A 16378-nucleotide genomic window follows, 5' to 3' on the forward strand; every position below is an offset into this window, starting at 1 on the left:
TACCTTCTCCAGGATCATGAACATGCCCAGGGGGAACACAGCATACGCACTTAGCATAGCTTTGTGTGTACTCATAGCATTGCATCCACTGGGATGTTCAGGCTGTGGATGTACAGAAACACATTGGTGAGCGCATAGGTGCTGCCCATAGGAAACAGTCCCACACACACATGGGCACAAACATTCAGAGGACATTCTGCTCCCCATGTTTCCCACACACCCATGTACACACATGGCAGCAGGTGGTACCCATTGTCCCCTTTCAGCATTGTCCCATGTGTATAGAGTCACTCATGGCCACAATGACAGATGCACATTTTTGCATCTTCCCGGTCTCCTTGCTTGCCAGTACAAATTAGGCATATGAAAATCACAGAACCATGGAACATCCTGAGTTGGAAGGGACCCATAAGAATCATAGAACCCAACTCCTGGCTCCACTAGAACCACCCAAAATCAGCCCGTAGCAAAACACATCCTCAGAGATGAATGAGATGAATGCCATGCAAGCATACACATGCAAACACACATAAACATACCTCTTGCTCCTGTTCACTTTGCTCTCTCTCTCTGCTGTTTGTTTAGCCAGTCATGTTGCTTCTTCCATGCCCCTGAAGCACAGGAGCAGATGGTTTGGAGGTCAGTTTAGGATGCTGGTTTCCCTTTCAACTGACAGCTCTCTTTGGCTGCTTAGCTCAATGCTAAGTATCTCAGCAATGAAGATCCTCCTTGCCTACCAACACACGATGCCTTTGTGTCACCTCTCAACTCGTATTAGAAACCCTGAGTCCAGAGCCCTCTTTAAATTGCCCTCATGACAGCGCTTTAACCCAAGAAGCACTTAAGGCTGTTGTGACTTTTCCAGGTTCAGCAGCGTCTGTTAGCTTTGATAAAATGAAGCAACCTCCTCTCTGCTCCTCTCTGTACATGTGCTTTGCTGAGGCCCAACAGACTCTCACTTGTCCCCTTTCAGCCTGCATTATTCATTTCCTGTAATGCACAATTGATGTTTGTGGGCAGAGGCGTGCAGGTATAGTCGAGCATAACAGAGAGGAAACGTCGTTGCTAGCAGGCTGACATTGCCTGGGAGCATAGACCAAGTTGCGATGAGGGAGAGAAAATTGTGCTCCTTTGCAAGCACTTCCGAAAAGAGAATGGTGGCAGTGGTAGAATCATGGAATCATAGAATCCTTAAGGTTGGAAAAGACCTCTGTGATTATCTAGTCCAACTGTCAGCCCATCCACATTATGCCCACTGACCACGTCCCTCAGTGCCACATCCACACGGTTCTGGAACACCTCCAGGGATGCACAGCCACTGCACAGGCTTTCAAAGAAGAAATTCTTCCTCCTAACATCCAAACTGAGAGAACAAGAGGGAGCAGTTGGATGGGTTGAGGTGGTACTGGGGATTTCCCTGTTGTTTTTTAATGCTGCTGCATGATGGTATATGTGATGCATATGCAAGAAGGTGGGGAGGCTCTGGAGAGAGGTGTGAAGGAGGTGACTTTGAGCAGTGGAGACACTGAGTAATGATGGGGAAGATGCATTTGTATGTGGTGGCAAAGACGCTGGGGGACACTTTGTGAAGGGCTTTGGAAGCTGGAGAGTGTGTGTGAGTAGATAGCTCCCTGGAATGACTTGCTCCTGGTTGCAGGAGGTCCTGAGGGAGCTGGCCAGGTCTCTCCATTCTGTAGGGATTCATGTACGCTTTCACCACACTGAGAGTTTGCATTTCTGTCCCCTAATGGCACTATCACCCAATTTCAGTGCACTCTTCCTTGCACGCAATTTATGCACATGAGTAGCAAGAAGGAAGGGAGGAGGGATGAGCATGGATGGTGTTACAAGGTTTCTGCTCCAGTGACTTTGTCCCCAGGAGCTGCAGCCCGTGTCAGTGGACAGCTATGTGGGCTTTGCTGAGAGGTGATGAAATGAATGGGGAATGAATGGGCAGAACGAGAGGAAGTGCAAAAGAAATGAAGAGCTAGGAGATAAGGACAATTGATGTGCCATTGGTGTGCATGTGCTCAGGTGCAGAGAACACTGAAGTGGTCTCCAGAGTGATTTGTATCTTCCTAACTTTCAAGGATGCTGTATTTATTTGGTTTTTGGGGTGAGTAATGCTGTCTGTCTGTGTTTCATGTGTAGTTTGTGTTTGCCTGCCTGTGCTGGATGTTGACGAGTATTTGTGTTTTACATGTGACAGAATATGGCTGGTGCTTGATGATGCTGGGGCTAGCGGTTAGGATCCAGAAGGATGGTGTGCCACTGTGTGGGCTGAGTTAGGTAGGTAACAGTGTCTGATGCTATCAGTTTGTGTGCTGCAGGCAATTTGTAAGCGTAGTATATTTGTGTGTGAGATGCAGCCAGTGGTGCTTGCTTGACTTATATTCCTAAATGTGTCAGGGTGTTTTATGGGCTTTTGTTTTCTTATTGATGTATGCATGGTGATATACTGGTGTACGGCTTGGGCTGATATAAATATGTGTGTGTGTGTATCTGGCACTCTTCCTGCTGGTAGATACAGAGGTGGGTCTATCAAATGATGTGTTTGTGTGTGCTGAAAATCATGAGTAAGCAGCCAGGTGTCTGTGTAGGGTAGATATGTGCAGGTATTCAGCATGCGTTTATGTAAGGGTCAGTGTTCACTGGGCCGTACAGAAACGCCTTTGCTGTGTGCTCGTGAGTGGTGGTACAGGCTGAGTGTAGCTGATGTGGCTGAGCGATGTTTGTCTGAAACATCACATAGGCGTGCAACGTGGCTGTGCAGCACAGGAGGGGAAGCCAGCACCTTTCTGTCCAGAGGGGCTAAGTTGTTGGGGGTCCCTGCAAGGTGATGCAGCGAGGTGTGAAAAATGTGACACAAGTGTGTGTGCAGCAGACTAAGTGTGGTGGGGGCACACGGAGCGAGATGCTATTCGTCTGTCTGATCATCATCCAGGTGCTTTGCCCTGCACCCAGATGCTGTCTCCTTTTTGTACCCCATGGGACTGCTCAGCCCTTGGGGATGCAGGCTGCCCTTTCTCCATCCTTGAAATTCCTTTCCATCTGTCTGTCTGCTCGGCTGCCCATGTCCAGCTGCCTGTTTCAGTGATGCTGATCCGCCCCAGCTCGCTCGCACCCCACGCTGCCTGTGGACTCAGCAGCTGTGCATCACTCCGTCCCTCCCACACACGCACATTCGCGCGCGCACACACACACACACACTGGATCTTCATCTGTGGTATATTCAGTTGCCATTGGAAACCTAAGAAAGAAGTGAATCTAGCCTCCAAGTCTTAAGCTGGTGTTTTTTTTTTTCTTTTTTTTTTTTTTTCCTCCCTTTTCTCCTCTCCTCGCAGAAAGCAAAGTCTCTCGCAATGAATCCACGGCAGCTTCGATTGAGCAGTGAGCTGGAGCACCTACCCACAGGCCACTCCTCGATGTGACTGCGAAGAGGCCCTTGCCAGCACTGGGAGAGCAGAGCTGTGGATTTACCCCCCATGCAACCACATCCCCCTGGCACCACGAGGTAAGCGAGCCCTGACACGGCCGCCCACATCTCCCTCCTGCTTCTTCCCCAGAAGTGCGAGGGAGGGGAGAGGCGGGGGCTTCTCCATCCATCCTGAAACCCCAGCAGTGCAGGGCTTCTCCCTTCCAGCCTTTCTGTGGGGTGGTCAGGCTTGCAGGCTTGAGGCATGGTAGGTGGAAACGCAGCGGGGTCATTCTGTACAGTCTCCTCCTTTGCCATTCTGCCTTTGCACACACCGACCTGCTCCTCTCCCTGTGGCATTTTTCCTCCCAGTTCCTGGTATTTGGGGAGAAGGGGCAGCCAGAATGATGCTGCAGAGAGATGGAGGAGGAGGCAGCTGCTCCGACCCTGGGTCCCCTCAGGGCTGCATCCTGCAGCAGAGCAGGAGTGAGCATCGCACTGCCAGCTATGGGGCAGGAAAGGTTTACCTCTCCTGCTTCACCTCACCGATATTTTGGGCATTTCCATTAACTGAGGAGTGTGCTGGCCTCCAATTTCCCTCTCAATCCCTTCCCTGGTATCTGGCCCAGCTTGGTGCTGTTTTTGGATGCATATTGTCCCTGCTTATCTGCTATCCCCTGGTGCTTCTGTCCAGCAGCAAGGGGGGTTTTCCTGTGGGAACCCATCTGTTTCATCAGCCAGGAATGCCACTTGCCATGCACAGGAAGCAGAGGGGCCCTGTGCCCAACCTGACCCAATTTGGGGTGCAAAGCCCAGGCCCCCACTGCCTGCAGTGCCTTGAGTGCCCTTTCCCACTGGGGAAGACAGGACGATCAGCTGTGCTACTTCCATGCTCTATTTTTGTGCTGTAGCGTGAGGAACGGAATGGAGTGAGGAGCAGCTGTTTCTCCCTGTGCCTGGGCAGGCCCCGTGAGCGGCTTTGGGAGGGAAGGTTTGGGGGTTCATACCTGGCAGTCTGCGATTTAGGGTTCTGCACAGTTGCTCCTCATTTTTTGGAGTCAGGGGCTGCACCATTTCTCTCAGATGTCCTTTGCTGGCATCCCCTTTATGTCCATTCCGTTGCCTCCACAACCACTCCTTTCTCGCTGTTCCTCTTCTGGGGTACCTCTCTGCTGCCTGTCCCTTCTTCAGCAGCATCCTTCCTTCCCTTGGAGCACACCATACAAGAGCTCTGCTGGGCTGATGCTCCTGGTTGTTGTTGCCAGCTGACAACACCGCCAAGCGATCTTTTCCCCCGTGATTCACGCCAGCCAGCCTGAGCACACATGAGTGCCCATGTGTTGCAGGTGACGGAGGGACCATGGTGCTATTGATGTGTCACTCATGGCTGGGGACTGGCAGGGAGTGTGACTGCACGGTCACATTTGGTGTTGTTATTGGGGAGTTTACAGACAGCAAGCTCCTCCCGGTTGGAGCCTTTTTGGCATTGGTTAAATTCCTCAGCCCTCTCAGGACTTGACTTTGGCATGGATTCAGGGTGGACAAGACAATAAATCCAGCTCTAGGGAGCTTGGTGTCGGGTCAAAACTGCTGCGGCTACATGGTGGAAAATGCTGATCCAATATGAACTCACTCCACCGGTTCAGATTTGTTTAGAAAACAATGTTGGCTTAACTCTCTGCTGGCAAGGTTTATGTTGCAGTGGGTGTTATCTGTCTGCACCACTTTAGTTTGATGCTGGCTCCAGTGTTGTTTGTCCTTCCACATCTTGCACATGTTCAGGACTGTGTGTGCGCTGACAAATTTGACAGATGCAATTGCATGCTGCAGGCAGCCTGGTTCAACCCCTCCTGTCCGACAAGCTGATTTGAGAGGGAGTTGAACTGCAGCTTAAGCAGGAAGCAATCTTCATCTCACCCCAGGAACCTCTACTCTCCTTTCAGGAGGGTCAACATCCCTCATCTCCCTGGTGCCTGGAGGAGTGCTGAGCAGAGGGGCAGAAGACCAGCTCTCTATTTCCACCTCTCCTAGCCCCACAGTGGGTTCAGGGAGACCCTAGAGAGACAAGCATGTCCTCTGCTGATGGCCTGGCTCTCTTGAAGGGCTGTTGAGTGGTGCCTTGCTGCCCAGTGAGGTCACCATGCTATGTCTCGGTTTCCTCTACCAGTAAGTGGAGTGGGTTGCTTTGGGCTGCAGAGAGGGATGCTACAGGGACAGAGATGTGCAGCCTGTGGCCTGCTTGCTGGCCTGGCTGTGTGTTGACCATCGTGTGGAGATGGACACTGGAGGAGAATTTATAATGACGGGGCGCCTGTGCCAGGGCCGAGGTGGTGATGCTCTCAAGCCTCCGTTTGTTTGGGAGGAGAAAGGGAGCTTGTGGCTCATCACTGTGGAAACAGAGTGGGGATTCATCGGCAGAGGGTGGGCCTCTTGGCTGGGCCTCCCCGAGCTGCCGTGGCTTGGGCATCACAGGAGTCAAGGGGACCCTGGTACAGGCTATGACAGGCAGGGGTACAGACCAGGCACCCCCAGCTCCATCACCCTGTTGCTCAGACATGCTGAGTGGATGGGGACAGCCCCATGGTGCATGTGTGTGACAGAGAAACTCAGCCTTGCAAGGTGGAGCAGCTGGGTGGGATACGTGCTGCCTCCATGCCTCCTCCTGCAGGTCTGGGCTGTGGGCCCAGACCTTGTATGGGGTGGTGGGAGGTGGCCTCTTGCTCCTGTTCCTTGTCCCTGGGGGTACTGATGGGAATGGCCTTGCTCTGAAATGGAGTTAGTGGAACTTTGGAGGGGTTCACAGGCTCCCTAAGAATCATGCGAACATGTGATTTGCCTTCAGGCTGCTTCTGAGAAATATTTATGGCCACATTACCTCACATAGGCAGTGGCTGCAAGGAGTGAATTCAGCCAGCTGCAGGAGGCTGACTTTGCTCTGCAATTGCCCCATTAATATCTTTCTTGAGAACTGAACCGCAGCAAATAAATTAGGGAGGTTTTATGGGAGCTTCTCTTCCTCTTTTGCAAAATAAATCTGGGCATGCCCCATCCATGGAGATGTTCAAGACCAGATTGGATGGGTACCTGGGCAGCCTGACCTGCTGGGTGGCAGCCCTGCTCATGGCAGAGGGTTGGGGCTCAGTGGTCTCTAAAGTCCTTTTCAGTTCAACCCATTCTACGATTCTATGTGTTCATCAGTTAAGATGGGTATACCAGGCTTGACAGAGGGTGTAGACTGATTTCCTATTGCTATTTGCAGTGATTTGTGATGAGAGTGTGGCAGTTTGCAGAAGGCTTTCAGAAGCTTCACTGCTGGTGCTGGTTTGCAGATGGTGTTGCAGGTGAATGTGTGAACATGTGCCTGCAGCTGGGCACGTGCTCATTGTGATGTATCTGGGACACAACCATGTAGCTGCTTTTTGCTTGTTATGAGCTTCCTCCCTGTTTGTGTGTTGTGGGACCAATGGGTCACACGGCTTGAAGTCAGTGGTGCATCAGGGCCATCAAGGTGTGCCCTGAGCTGAACTCTCTTGTTCTAAAGCCAGCTAGCATGGAGACAGTTATCGAGAACCAGCCTGGCACAAAGGGAGAAACACACATATAATGGAGCTACTTATTTGAGTTCCCCAGCATTTCCCATTGCATTTCATGTCTTGGGGCTGAATCACAGTTGAAAGGCAATCAATGGAGCTAACAGCCCTGCATTGTTCTGCTCACCTTCTGATTTACTTCTTTTCATCCTCGCTGGGTTTCATCTCCTCCCAGGTTCACGCATCCCCCAGCACTGAGGTGGCTTTCTTTTTGTTGCACCATGGGCTGTATATAATAAAGCTAGCTCTGCTTCTGCCCTGAATCTTCTGGGGTCAAGGTGGAAATCACTATTTAGCAAGAGACCCAAACAAATGAGCAAAACTAGCCTGGTCGGTCAGAATAGGGTGGAAGTTATCCAAGAAAACTCACACTGATCAATTCCAGTCACCTCCTGTGTTTAAAGTGACTCAGTATCTCCATTTTTAGGACGTTGCTGGGTAGCTGAATTCTCTTATGATTTCTCTTATATCAGTCGTCCCTACCAACAGTGTTTGTGAGATTCTTCCGTATCTGCTTAGATAAGGAACTGTTGGAAACTATGCTGGCAGAATAATGGGTGCTGGGACAAAGCCAATCCTAAAAAATAACAACAAAAAAAAACTCCCACAAAACCTCCCCCCCCCCCTTCCCTGAACAATAAGTTATCAAGTCCAGATGGTTAAATCTGAGAGTTTGGAAGGAGCTTAAGTGATTGAGCTGCTAACAAAAATATGCAATCTCTTGTGGAAAAAAAAAAAAAGCTACTGATTCGGGGAATTGCAGAAGACCAAATGTTGTACCTATATTTAAAAAAAGGCTCCAGCGATGATCTGGGGAATTAAAGATCAGTAAGCTTTGCATCTGTATCTGGGAAACTGGTGGGAATTATAATTAAAAAGCAACACTGAAGACATCTTGAAGATTGCAGTCTGATAGGGCCTAACCAGCGCGGGTTCAGCAGAGGAAAACCACATCCTGCTAATCTTCTACAACTCTTTGAATGTGTCAATAAAGCAGCGGATAAAGGAGAACCAATTGATATAATGTATTTAGATTTCCAAAAGGCTTTTGAAAGATCCTACACAAGAGCTACTAAAGAAGCTAAGTAGTCAGTGAGAGACAAAATATTGACATAGATCAAAAAAAGTGAGTAAGAGACTGGAAGAATGAGGGGATTAAACAGCTGAGTTTCACCATGGCAAGAGGTTAATGTGGCCTCCAGGTTTTCTTCCAAATCCCATGTGATTTAATGTATTGCTTAATGATGTGGAAAGGTGGGAGGAGAGAGACGCTGCACGAAAATTTGCACACAAGACAAAATCATTAAGTTAGATGAGGCCAGAAAGGGTTGTGGGTAACACTGTGGAAAGAGAACTCTGTTAAACCAAATGTGCTGCTCTCTGGTGATCAAAACACAGTGTTGATATGTTCAAAGCAATAGGCATTGCAGGGCAGCCTTGCAGTCCTTTAGACACGCTGAAAGGTCCTGAATGAAGTGTGACAGCATGGGTAGATGTCAGGGAGCTCACTGCAGAGCTCTGCTCCATGCTCTCTTATCCTTGAACAGGCAAGGTAGCTGTTGGCTATGGAGGTGGTGGGTAGAGACTTCTCTGGAAGAGCTATGAGACTCTCAGTACATCTGTGGTGCACTGAGCTGGGGTCAGCCTGCTTCCAAGGAGACTCTGAAGAGTTCAAACTGTTCAGGATTTCTCATGGAAAACCTATGGACATCCCCAAGTGAAGAGATAGAGAAGGCAAAGATTTAGGCAGCAGAGTGGAAGTCTTTGTTGGCAAAATAAAATTGAGAATTGTGAGTACCCTGATCACACGGGAGTGAGGGAACGCACAGTGAAATCAAAATGCATAGTGTTGAGATTCATATAGTTGGTCTTTGGAGTGCTAAGTCATGAGGTAACATCAGAAATAGGAATTTAGCAAGGTTCATAGCATTCTTTTTTGCATATTTTTGAAGAGAGCAAGAGTACTCGAATGGGCTTTAATAAAGGACAAGTCCAATTTTGCAGCTGAACCTTCAGGTTTAGTCTTCAGAGCCCATATTATCCTGTAACTCCTGTAACCTGGGAAAATGAAGATAAGAGCACATTGTCTTTTAGTTGTCTGCTTTGAGTTTTTCCACCTTTTCCACCAAAATATCTAGTGATGACATCCATGAGACACAGTATATATATCTCTGTTCTGGTATGGTTGCTCCCCAGTGTACTTTACCTTAATAATCCCCTTAGAATGAGAGCAGAGGCCTTCTTCTCATGTCTTGACTCTTCCAAGCATTGCTTGTGTTCGGGAGCATTCACAAGGTCAGGGAAGAATGGAGTCACATTATTTCCTCACCTAAACTGATATAATCCTGTCAAAGTCAATAGGAAAGCAGAGTTTTCATCCTGTGAACTTAAAATCAGTTGAAAATCAAGCAACATGCACACACAAAATTCAGCAACTGCATCAATCCTTGAAAATGCCTGAGGTCACAGACCTCAGCTGGAAAGTTCCCAGACATTACTGGGAGACTGCCCGTGATTTCACATCCCGCCTGAGCCGAGCACCAGGGGAGGTTCAGGTTAGATATTAAGAAAAATTTATTATCCAAAAGGGAACAGGCTGCTCAGGGAGATGGTGGGGTCACTGTCCCTGGAGGTGTTCCAGAACTGTGTGGATGTGGCACTGAGGGACGTGGTTAGTGGAAAGGTGGGGATGGGCTGACGGTTGGACTGGGTGATCTTAGAGATTTTTTCCAACCTTAATGATTCTATGATTCTAAGTGCAGTGCCAAGATAAACAGGCTTTGCATCCTTTTCATGAACTAGGCCAAGCTGGAGCCCAGCAGCCAGATTCTGTTGGGGGTGAATGGAGAAGGAGGAGAGAAATCCCTGAGCCTATAGAAACTTTGAAACTTTACCTGATTATCTGCTCTCCTCTTTGGTGCAAGGAGCTGAGTAATTTCCCCTTCCCTGTTCTACAGAGTTCCCTAGTCAGGAGCATAGTCTCATTTCTTGAGTATTATTTTTTTTTAATTAACACATGATACAGGATGCTGAAGCCCCTCACTGCTTGGCTAGCTTGAGTCTATACAGAGTTTGATTTCTAGCTCTATGTGTAGCAGTCTCCTCATTAGTATGTTTCCTTCCTGGACAGCCCTCAGGGTATGAGTGGAGTGACTCCTTGCACAGGGAAATGTTTTTAAGCCAGGAAAACAAACACTGAGGATCATCTTTGCATGCCGCTTTTGGCTGGATCCCTGAGCTCTCTTGTATTCTTAGAGCTGTGAATTTTTTTTTTTTGGTGGATAGCTCAGAGCTACACCCAATGCAGCTGATGCGGATAGAGTGAGGGCAGCCAGGCACACATCCCAGTACTGAGAAATCTGGGGTCACTGTCACACCTTTCCATGGGGATAAAATCTTCTGCACTGCCAGAGGGAACTTTGGCAGCATTTAAATGCTGACATCATCCCAGCCCCTGCGAACCTCTGGGGTTGAAGCGACATCTCCGGCAGTTCTCCTGGAATCCAGGAGCTCAGGGCTGCGGGGGCTGAGAGACGCTGATGTCACCTCTGCTGCGTGCCAGCAACCCCAAGGCTTGAGAGACTGCTTGATCACCACGACCCTATTACAGCACCTAAAAAGACCTCTGGGATCGGGAGATGATTGCATCTCTCTGCTCCGTTACTTCAACCGATGAACCCCAGGGCCAAGCAATAAATGCACCATCTCCGTAGTATTATAGCACTTAGAAACCTCACTCACTGACTCACAGCTTTCTGCCCCATTCCACCACCTTCCACTCGTCCTGGCACCCAGCCACATTCTCTGCTGAGGTGTAGCTGGATAATCCTTGTGCTTTTACAGTACCGAGCTGCGTGCAGCTCTGAGATGAAACCCCATTACCTCCTCACTTGTTACAGAACTGGTGAACATCAGTGCCGTGACGCATTTGCTGTCCTTTTGCTCTGCGAGTGCAGCGAGGGACCACTGCAGGAGACATCTCCGCTCTTAATACAACATCTGTGAAACTCTGGTGCTGCTCTGCTACGGCAGATGATCTCCTCTTTACTCTTACAAGGCGGGAGCTCATCTCACACTGTTACTGATGCTTCAGAAGACAGCTGAGCACCTGGGAATGGCCATGTCAGATCAGCTACTGGAGCTTACCAATGGGAAAGGGAATGCATTGAATGTCTGGTCAGCGATCCTGGCATTTAGAAAGAACAAATTAATTTCTCAGGCGCCCTAGAGAGGTGGAGTTCTGTCATGTTACAAACCTGACTTGTAGATTCTGGGGAAAATCCTAAAAGCTTTTGGTAATAGAGGTTTTAGTGAGTTTAATGCCGATGGAATTAAAAGTCTCTAGGCACTCATTGTGAATGGATTTACATCAGGGAGATTAGAAAAGGGAAAACATTATTGGTGTCCAGGAAACTCGGGAGAGCAGCTGTCAGTTGGTTTGGATGGAAGGCTCCCCAGTGGACAGACCCTCTGGCCATCATACAGCACACAGCATACAACCTGTGGGGTTGGCTCACATGCTCACAGCCTGGGACATGTCCTATGAGTCACATCTCATATAAACTCTCACGGTGGGATGTTTGCACCAGCTGTCTTGTACAGACACAGTGAATGTGAGTGAATGCAGTGATAGACTCCCCATTTTGATTGGATCCATATACCCAACCCAAGCGCTACTGCCTTTCCCAGTGTGTTCATCACCTTTCATTTGTGCAGAGGAGTGTGGATGAGGACCACGCAGCCTCCTCCCTGCATTCACAGACCCACCACATGGCAAGAGCTGGGGTCTTTCTCTATCCCATTCCTTTCCATCAGAAATGCACCTGAGTATGAAGCTATAATGCACAACTTATAATGCAGCACTGTTAGAGTAGAAGCTAAATGAGAATGCTGAAAAAAATTGTTTTGAGGCTTAGTAAATTCAGACCACATCCAGCTCAGGAAATCCTCAGGCTTCAACTTGTCACAGGCTGGGAAAGTAACATGGGAAGGCATCACCATATGTTTTTCAGGTTCTGCTCTTTTTTCCAAGACTTCGATTTAAGTGGTGGAGAGGGACTCCTGGGGCCAGATGGCTCTTGTCTGTGCTCATAGGTAAGAAAGGTGGGATCCTCAAGGGCCTGGCCTTTCTTGGACTTCCTTCTGGGGCTAGTTTTCCATGGCTGTGCTTTTTGCTCAGGGACTGTAGAGGCAATAGAAGAAAAGATGCAAAGGGATCAACAGAGAGAGCAAGAAGGGTTTTGGCCTTAAGAACATGAGCTTGTGCTCTTTTCAGGGCAGCTCTGAGAGCTGATTTGTCTGCTGCCCCTCTTGTTATTTCTCTCCAAAGTCCTTATCACTTGAGAGCAGAGATCAGCGTTAATTTACACTGACTTTCTCCTTAAGTGAGACATCTTCAAGCTGAGGAGTCAATTCAAATCCTGATTCAAGGATCTTTATCTCCTCCAAGCCCAGGAGAGCTGGGAGTTGAGGATTCGCTAAAGCAGAGAGTTCTTTGCCCCTCTGGGGATAGGCAGGAGAAAGAGCAGGTGCCTTACCAGGGCAGGGAGCTGAGCAGGGACAGGCATGGATGGAAAGGAAGGACACAAGCCTGACAGTGAGATATCCCTTGACACTGCAGGCAGCAGGATGTCCTCTCTCTTTTGGACTTCATCACCTAAATTCTTGCAAGCACCACCTCTCCCAGCACGCCGAAGGCAGAGCTACCCTGGTCTAGCAAGGTGAAGATGACATACTGTCCATAGCACACAGCACAGAGCTAGGGTTCATGCCATCCTTCCTCTTCCTACGCAGCACGGGTGGCTGCTGGATGGCTTCAGGACTCTGGGGAGGGAAGGAAGGACTGCTGGAGTGGTTGACAGTGCCCTCAAAACATTGGTGTCACGCATTGTGTGCCAGTGACATGGCAGGCTGGATGTCATTGGTGTCCCTCTCAGCGTGTGAGTAGATGCCTTCAGGGAGTCCTCAGAGAAGGAGGAAGTGTGAGAAAGGAAGGAGGGACAGAAGAAGGGTGAGCAGTCTTGGTGCCTCCCCAGGGGTCCCTGCTGTTCTGGCAGCATGTGGTGTGAGCACAGGAGTCAGAGGGGGAAGGCAGGGAGGGGGATGCTCTGCTGACAGGCTGGCACCCTGCGAGGAAGCAGCGAGGGAGTGGCACTGTGGCAGACAGCCCTTTTGCTGGGCACGGGAGCTCCCATTTGTCAGCTGTGAGGTGAAACGTGGAAAGAATAAGGATTCTTTGAAATGTAGTGCAGGATTTGTGTCCAAGAAACATGTAGATGTGGTACTTAGGAACATGGTTTAGTGAACAATATTGGTGGTAGGTGAACGGTTGGACTGGATGACTTTAGAGGCCTTTTCCAAACTTAATGATTCTATGATTCTATTATTTAGAAGGAAAAATGTTAATATAGTGATTAGAGACATAGCAATGAGCAGTGATAGGTCATCAATGATGTCAGGTCAAGAACTAGAGCTCTCTCTGGAATTCCTGGCCTCTTCTTTAGTGGGGAAACAAGTAAGCCTGTTAGCCAGTCCCAGGAAGGTACCTGACCTGGCCCTGCCAAGTGTATTTGTCCTGCAGACACACTGCATCTGAGCTGCTGGGCTCGCAGGCTCCTACCTTTGGATGGGTACACAGCCTGCTTGGAGCACACTTCTGTGCAGCATGCATTGGCAGTGACAGAAGCTGTGTGTCTCAGTAAAGGGAGATGCTCCAGAAATGAGACTGCAACCAGCACTACAAAACCCTTTTTGTCCTTCCTGCACCTGGAGTAAGAGAGTTTCCATGCCATCATTGTCCTTCTTGAGGCACCTCACTTTCTGTCTGTCTTCCTCCAGCACAAGGAGAATGTGAGTGAAGGTGCCTTCACTCCTGGCTGTTGTAACAGGCAGGCAGGCTTTGTCCTCCCCCCTCCCTGCCCCATAAACAGCAGGCACTGTATATTCCCAGGCAGAACACTGCTTCTGGAGGACATCTAGCACAACTAACTCATCATGACAACCAGCAGCAACTTCAGGCTGCATTCACAGAGCTGTTTGTAGAATCACCCCAGCCTTTCAGCACAAGATGTACAAGTGCAGTAAGCCCTGCCACCACAGCAAAAGCTACCTGAGGGCTTTCAATTGAATAGATCCCACCCATGGCTCCCATCTTCCTATCGAGACTGACTACCAGAGATTCAAAGTCCTCTCACTCACATGATTAGCAGGGTTCATAGTTGTCATTCTTCCAGGGTCTGTCCTGTGCATGGGACTGTATCTTCAGTTAAAGAGAGTTGAGTGGAGGTTGGAGGCCAAGTGCACCTTTAATAAAAGAGGGGAGATTTAAATTGGTTATAAGGAAGAAATTTTTTATATAGGGGTGGTGAGGCACCGGAACAGGTTGCCCAGAGAGGTGGTGGCTGCTCCATCCTGGAGACATCCAAGGTCAGGCTAGATGGGCTCTGAGCACCCTAATCTAGCTCTGGGTGTCCTGTTCATTGCAGGGGAATTGGACCAGATGACCTTTTAGAGTCCCTTCCAATTCAAATGATTCTATGATTCTATGATTATGACGTTGCCTGCAAATCCATGTGGATGCCGGCATGATTTGTATTACCTGCACCATGGTGGCCTGTTATATTCTAACAACACATGAAAGGATGAGCAGGGGCAGACTTTTCATGGCGAGCTGCCTTTGGACACTACAATTTTTGCTTCATCTTTGGAGCTGGTGAGCCTGGTTGTGTTGCAGGGTGACATGCATGAGGAAAACAGCCACTGAGCTGGAGGACCCATGAGGCTGTATCATGATGTAGCCAACAAAGTGAGCTGCTTGTTGTTGCTTTGAAGTGATCATATGACAGTTCGATGCTTTATTTAAAGCACTGGGTACAACTTCCTTAGTCTTCTTTCCCAAGCACTTCGAGGCCAACCAATGTATTAATAAATTAGAGGGATTAAAATAAACAGTGCTTTGAAAATCATTAGGCATCCCAAATGCCTGGAAACAAACAGCAGTTGAAATAAAAATATAAAATGCAAATAGGCTAAGAACTGGGCCATAAAATGTTGTAGCCTAGACCTGGGGCAGCTTTGGGAATGAAAAATGTGCTTATTCCCTTGACTCTTGGGGTTGGGACAGAAGTAACGCTGGGGTACAGTGAACAGGGCACAGTGCCTCCCCCCTGTTCCCACAGTGGTACAGAGCCAGCCCCACCAGTGCCTTTACTGGCTTCAGAACAGGGTTGTGGGGAGATGAGACCATGAGTACCAGCCACAGGGCTGGAGCTGAGGCAAGATCTGAAGGCTGCAGACTGGAGACCATCTGGGTGAGCAGCTGTCCCAGGCAGATCCTTCTGCTACTCTTGGTCCTGACCCTCACCCTCCAGGCACTGCATACCCAATTCTCTCCTCCTCTCAGCTCACTGCTTTTCCCACTCCAAGCCCTGTTCCTCCTTCCCTCTCTGGAGATCCAGGGGCTGACACAGCCAATTTGCAGAGCATTCATTTCATTTTCTCTCAGTGCTACCAAGCTGGTCTCCCAAGTGCTCAGTGGCCACATCAGCAAAGATGCTGCCAGGGCCATGAGAGAACATGTTCCCCAGTCAACTTTCTTCTTTCTGAATCCTTTATTGCTGTGACCTGCCTTTTGTTGTCAGCCTGGCCAGCTCAGAGACACGCCATAATGGCACTGTCCCAGCAATGGGTCACAGAGACATCTTGTGGAGTATGATCAGTGGATGAGAGTGTGGTTGGTGACCTGATGATTTGGGTGGTGCTTGTAGCGGGGTTACCTGAAGCAGAGGAGATGTTCGGGAACTGCATTAGAGTAACACACACCTTCAATGTGTTTAAAAACTGGTGAAGTCCTGCTTAAGAAATGAAAGCAATCAATCTTGATCATAAGGCATTGGCACAGGCTGACCAGGGAGGTGGTGGAGTCACTGCCCTTGGAGGTGTTCCAGAAATGCATAGATGTAGCACTGAGGTTACTGGGCAGCATTGGTGGTAGGTGGATGGTTGGACTGGATGATCTTGGTGGTCTTTTCCAACTTTAATGATTCTATGATTCTAAGTGGCTGTAGGATGATTTTAGACCAGAGAAGCACAAAAGAATCACAACTGGCCAGTGCTCCCAGCCCAGCAGGGAAGGAGGATATCCTGTTTTCCAGGCAGTTGTTAGAGATCCTGTGTTCACACAGGAGATATTCACCGCCTGCTGACTGAGCATCTTGTCGGCACTTGGAGAAGATCGTGTACTGCTGAGGGGAAAGAGGAGGGGGGCATCCATGAGAAGCCTGCCTGATTCAGGAATTGCCCGGACCATCTTGAGTTCCTCTTGCGTGACAGACTTATCAAGCATCACTGGCCAGGGAGAAAGCCATCAGACAAA

General features: G+C 49.0%; 2 long non-coding RNA genes across 3 annotated transcripts in view; one reads left to right on the forward strand and one right to left on the reverse strand.

Moving 5' to 3' along the window:
* Positions 1-16378, forward strand: part of LOC149919604 (uncharacterized) — a 45686-nt gene that overhangs the window by 10715 nt on the left and 18593 nt on the right. For both annotated transcript variants that reach the window (XR_016467734.1, XR_016467735.1), the window contains exon 2: positions 3345-3514. This is a non-coding gene — a long non-coding RNA (uncharacterized LOC149919604). The remainder of the gene's footprint in view (positions 1-3344; positions 3515-16378) is intronic.
* On the reverse strand, positions 8860-15059 carry LOC149919605 (uncharacterized). Its single transcript, XR_016463657.1, has 4 exons — positions 14203-15059; positions 10888-11191; positions 9212-9350; positions 8860-9063 (listed from the first exon to the last, which is right to left on the reverse strand). It is a non-coding gene; the product is annotated as an uncharacterized LOC149919605 (long non-coding RNA).

Source organism: Phasianus colchicus, chromosome 1, assembly GCF_987193195.1.
Source record: "Phasianus colchicus chromosome 1, bPhaCol1.hap1.1, whole genome shotgun sequence".
NCBI classification, from domain to species: Eukaryota; Metazoa; Chordata; class Aves; order Galliformes; family Phasianidae; genus Phasianus; species Phasianus colchicus.